This window comes from Rutidosis leptorrhynchoides, chromosome 5 (genome assembly GCF_046630445.1).
Source record: "Rutidosis leptorrhynchoides isolate AG116_Rl617_1_P2 chromosome 5, CSIRO_AGI_Rlap_v1, whole genome shotgun sequence".
Classification (NCBI taxonomy): Eukaryota; Viridiplantae; Streptophyta; class Magnoliopsida; order Asterales; family Asteraceae; genus Rutidosis; species Rutidosis leptorrhynchoides.
Genome location: NC_092337.1, coordinates 129,740,695 through 129,746,959, shown reverse-complemented (window position 1 = coordinate 129,746,959; position 6,265 = coordinate 129,740,695).

The window sequence follows — 6,265 nt, the reverse complement described above, 5'->3', positions numbered from 1 at the left end:
GTCATTGTTACATTTTAGGAAATACGGATGTTGCCGATACATATAAAGTTCATCGGGGTTGGAATCGGGTTTCTCTATTTTTATACCTTTTCCCTTATTATTTTCTTTCGCTTTATTAAATTGGGTCGAGGTAATTTCTATAACATCATCGGAATCCTCATCGGGATCCGATTCATCGAAAAATTGGTAATCTTCCCAATATTTTGCTTCCTCGATGGAAACACCATTGACCATTATTAACTTTGGTCCGTTGGTTGAGGATTTTCTTTTATTTAATCGATTTACTATAGGTATCAATATTTCTTCCTCCGGAACCTCTTCTTCTTCTGGTTCCTCCTCTTCCAAGTCCTCCTCTTCTGGATCCTCTTCTTCCGGTTCCTCCTCTTCCGGTTCCTCCTCTTCCGGTTCCTCTATGGGAATTTGTGAATCTTCCCAAAATATATTCGACTCTTCATTATTATTAGGTGAATCAATGGGATTTGTACAAGTGGTAGACATCTATCACACAATATCAAACACATTAAGAGGTTAATATGTCACATAATATTTACATGTTAATAATATATAGTTTCTAACAAAAGTGTTAAACAATCGTTTTTAAAGAAAACACGGTCGAAGTCCAGACTCACTAATGTATCCTAACAAACTCGATAAGACACACTAATGCAAATTTCTGGTTCTCTAAGACCAACGCTCGGATACCAACTGAAATGTCCCGTTCATATTGATTATAAACGTTCCATATTAATTGATTTCGTCGCGAGGTTTTGACCTCTATATGAGACGTTTTTCAAAGACTGCATTCATTTTTAAAACAACCATAACCTTTATTTTATTGATAAAGGTTTAAAAAGCATTACGTAGATTATCAAGTAATGATAATCTAAAAAATACCGTTTACACACGACCATTACATAATGGTTTACAATAAGAATATATTACATCAAAAATAAGTTTCTTGAATGCATTTTTTACATAATATCATACAAGCATGGACTCCAAATCTTGTCCTTATATTAGTATGCAACAGCAGAAGCTCTTAATAATCACCTGAGAATAAACATGCTTAAAACATCAACAAAAATGTTGGTGAGTTATAGGTTTAACCTATATATTATCAAATCATAATAATAATAGACCACAAGATTTCATATTTCAATATACATCCCATACATAGAGATAAAATTCATTCATATGGTGAACACCTGGTAACCGACATTAACAAGATGCATATAAGAATATCCCCTATCATTCCGGGAAATCCTTCGGACATGATAAAAATGAATTCGAAGTACTAAAGCATCCGGTACTTTGGATGGGGTTCGTTAGGCCCAATAGATCTATCTTTAGGATTCGCGTCAATTAGTAGATCGGTTTACTAATTCTTAGGTTACCAAGCAAAAGGGGCATATTCGGCTTCGATCATTCACCCATATAATGTAGTTTCAATTACTTGTGTCTATTTCGTAAAACATTTATAAAACTGCATGTATTCTCATCCCAAAATATTAGATTTTAAAAGTGGGACTATAACTCACTTTCACAGATTTTTACTTCGTCGGGAAGTAAGACTTGCCACTGGTCGATTCACGAACCTATAACAAATATATACATATATATCAAAGTATGTTCAAAATATATTAACAACACTTTTAATACATTTTGATGTTTTAAGTTTATTAAGTCAGCTGTCCTCGTTAGTAACCTACAACTAGTTGTCCATAGTTAGATGTACAGAAATAAATTGATATATATTATCTTGAATCAATCCACGATCCAGTGTATACACATCTCAGGCTAGATCACAACTCAAAGAATATATATATTTGGAATTAACCACAACCCTGTATAGCTAACTCCAACATTACTGCATATAGAGTGTCTATGGTTGTTCCAAATAATATATATAGATGGGTCGATATGATATGTCAAAACATTTGCATACGTGTCTATGGTATCCCAAGATTGCATAATATATTAGAATACATGTATAATACAATACAAGTTAGCTAGGATATGATTAATATAGATTTGTTACCAATTTTCACGTAGCTACAACAAGCAAAAATATCCAATCTTGTTTTACCCATAACTTATTCGTTTTAAATCCGTTTTGAGTGAATCTAATTGATATGGTTTCATATTGAACTTAAGTTTATGAATCTATACAGAAAAAGTATAATTTTATAGCCGGAAATACAGGTTACAAATCATTTTTGTAAAGGTAGTCATTTCAGTCGAAAGAACGACGTCTAGATGAACATTTTGGAAAACATACTTCCACTTCGAGTTTAACCATGATTTTTGGATATAGTTTCATGTTCATAAGAAAAATCATTTTCCCAGAAGAAAAACTTTTAAATCAAAGTTTATCGTAGTTTTTAATTAACTAACCCAAAACAGCCCGCGGTGTTACTACGACGGCGTATATCCAGTTTTACGGTGTTTTTCGTGTTTTTAGGTTTTAATCATTAAGTTAGCATATCATATAGATATAGAACATGTGTTTAGTTGATATTAAAAGTCAAGTTAGAAGGATTAACTTTTGTTTGCGAACAAGTTTAGAATTAACTAAACTATGTTCTAGTGATTTCAAGTTTAAACCTTCGAATAAGGTAGTTTTATATATATGAATCGAATGATGTTATGAACATCATTACTACCTCAGATTTTGTGGATAAACCTACTGGAAATGAGAAAAATAGATCAAGCTTCAAAGGATCCTTGGATGGCTTGAAAGTTCTTGAAGCAGAATCATGACACGAAAATAAGTTCAAGTAAGATTTCCACTCGAAATAAGATTGTTATAGTTATAGAAATTGAATCAAAGTTTAAATATGAGTATTACCTTGTATTAGAAAGATATTTTACTGTAAATAAGAAAGATTTCTTGAGGTTGGATGATCACTTTACAAGATTGGAAGTAAGCTAGCAAACTTGGAAGTATTCTTGATTTTATGAAACTATAACTTATAGAATATATGAAGAACACTTAGAACTTGAAGATAGAACTTGAGAGAGATCAATCAGATGAAGAAAATTGAAGAATGAAAGTGTTTTAGGTATTTTTGGTCGTTGGTATATGGATTAGATATAAAGGATGTGTAATTTTGTTTACATGTAAATAAGTCATGAATGATTACTAATATTTTTGTAATTTTATGAGATATTTCATGCTAGTTGCCAAATGATGGTTCCCACATGTGTTAGGTGACTCACATGGGCTGCTAAGAGCTGATCATTGGAGTGTATATACCAATAGTACATACATCTAAAAGCTGTGTATTGTACGAGTACGAATACGGGTGCATACGAGTAGAATTGTTGATGAAACTGAACGAGGATGTAATTGTAAGCATTTTTATTAAGTAGAAGTATTTTAATAAGTGTCTTGAAGTCTTTCAAAAGTGTATGAATACATATTAAAACACTACATGTATATACATTTTAACTGAGTCGTTAAGTCATCGTTAGTCGGTACATGTAAGTGTTGTTTTGAAACCTTTAAGTTAACGATCTTGTTAAATGTTGTTAACCCAATGTTTATTATATCTAATGAGATGTTAAATTATTATATTAACATGATATTATGATGTATTAATATATCTTAATATGATATATATACAATTAAATGTCGTTACAACGATAATCGTTACATATATGCCTCGTTTCGAAATCATTAAATTAGTAGTCTTGTTTTTACATATGTAGTTCATTGTTAATATACTTAATGATATGTTTACTTATCATAATACCATGTTAACTATATATATATATATATATATATATATATATATATATATATATATATATATATATTCCATATATATGACATCATATAGTTTTTACAAGTTTTAACGTTCGTGAATCACTGGTCAACTTGGGTGGTCAATTGTCTATATAAAACTTATTTCAATTAATCAAGTCTTAACAAGTTTGATTGGTTAACATGTTGGAAACACTTAATAATATAAATATCAATTTCATTTAATATATATAACATGGAAAAGTTCGGGTCACTACAATAAGCAATGCTCATATCTAATTGAGTTCCCAATGCTTTTTGTAATGACTGCCAAAAACGTGATGTGAATCGGGTGTCGCGATCAGATATGATGGAGATAGGTACACCATGCCTAGAAACTACTTCCTTTAAATATAGGCGTGCTAATCTCTTCATACCGTCTGTCTCCTTTATTGGTATAAAGTGAGCTGACTTAGTGAGGCGATCAACTATCACCCAAATAGTATCATGACTACTTGTAGTCCTTGGCAATTTTGTAATGAAATCCATGGTTATTCTTTCCCATTTCCACTTAGGAATTTCTGGTTGTTGCAGTAACCCTGACGGCTTTTGGTGCTCAGCTTTGACCTTGGCACATGTCAAACATTTACTTACATAAGTAGAAATTTTTGTCTTCATATTAGGCCACCAATAGAACTTCTTAAGATCGGGGTACATTTTCCCGTTTCCTGGGTGAATTGAGTACCTCGTTTTGTGTGCTTCATCCAATATTAGTTGCCTTAGGTTACCATGTCTTGGTACCCATATCCTACCAGCAAAATACAGGGTTCCATCGGCTTTTACTTCAAGCTATTTTTTTAACCCTTTGCTCATTTCGACTTTTTCATTTTCTTCTTTTAAAGCCTCTAACTGTGCTTCTTGAATTTGCTTTGTGAGATCAGTACGAATTGTAATGTTTAAAGCTCGAACCCTAAGAGGTTTTACTCTTTCTTTCTGACTTAGGGCATCAGCTACCACATTAGCCTTTCTGGGGTGGTAACGGATTTCACAATCGTAATCTTTCAATAACTCTATCCAGTGACGTTGCCTCATATTGAGTTGTTTTTGATCAAAAATATGCTGAAGACTCTTATGGTCGGTGTATACTGTACACTTAGTTCCATATAGATAGTGTCTCTATATTTTAAGTGCAAAAACTACTACTCCAAGTTCCAAATCGTGTGTCGTATAGTTCCTTTCGTGAATTTTTAGTTGTCGTGAGGCATATGCGATAACTTTTGTGCGTTGTATTAATACACATCCTAAACCTTGGCGCGAAGTGTCACAATAGATCACGAAATCATCATTTCCTTCTGGTAATGACAAAATGGGTGCAGACGTTAACTTCTTCTTTAATAGTTGAAATGCGGATTCCTATTCCGTGAACCAATCATACTTCTTTCCCTTTTGAGTCAATGCAGTTAAGGGTTTGGCGATTTTAGAGAAATCTTGAATGAATCTTCGGTAGTAACCAGCAAGACCTAAGAATTGGCGGATTTGTGTTGGAGTCTTCGGTGTTTCCCATTTACTAATGGCTTCAATCTTTGCAGGGTCAACTTTAATTCCATGTTTACTGACAACATGGCCCAAAAATTGTACTTCTTGTAACCAGAAATCACACTTCGAAAATTTTACGTACAGTTCTTCTTTCTTGAGTACCTCTAGTACCAGTCTTAAGTGTTGCTCATGTTCTTCCTTGTTCTTCGAGTAAATCAATATGTCGTCGATAAAAACAATGACAAATTTTTCTAAATACGGTCTGCAGATGCGATTCATTAGATCCATTAATACTGCTGGAGCATTAGTCAATCCAAAAGGCATGACTAAAAACTCATTGTGACCGTAACGGGTTCTGAACACGGTTTTAGGAACATCTTCTTCCTTCACTCTCAGCTGATGATATCCGGAGCGTAGATCAATCTTAGAATAAACACTTAATCCTTGCAATTGATCAAAAAAATCATCAATCCTCGATAATGGGTACCGATTCTTGATCGTTAATTTGTTTAATTCTCGGTAATCTATGCACATTCTCATAGATCCATCCTTCTTCTTGACGAACAGAATAGGAGCACCTCAAGGTGAAAAAGTGGGGCGAATAAATCCACGGTCCGATAATTTTTGTAATTGGCTTTGCAATTCTTGCATCTCAGAAGGTGCAAGTCTATATGGGGATCGGGCTATAGGTGCGGCTCCTGGCACGAGATCAATCTGGAATTCTACACATCTGTGTGGAGGTAGCCCCAGTAATTCTTCTGGAAATACTTTGGGATATTTTCTCACAACCGGCACGTCATCAATGCTTCTTTCTTCGGTATCGATCTTCTTCACGTGTGCCAGAATAGCATAACAACCTTTTCTTATAAGTTTCTGGGCCTTCATACAGCTGATAAGGTTCAGCTTCGAGTTGCTCTTCTCCCCATAAATCATTAATGACGTTTCATCCTTACGGGGGATGCGGATCGCTTTCTCAGTGCAAAC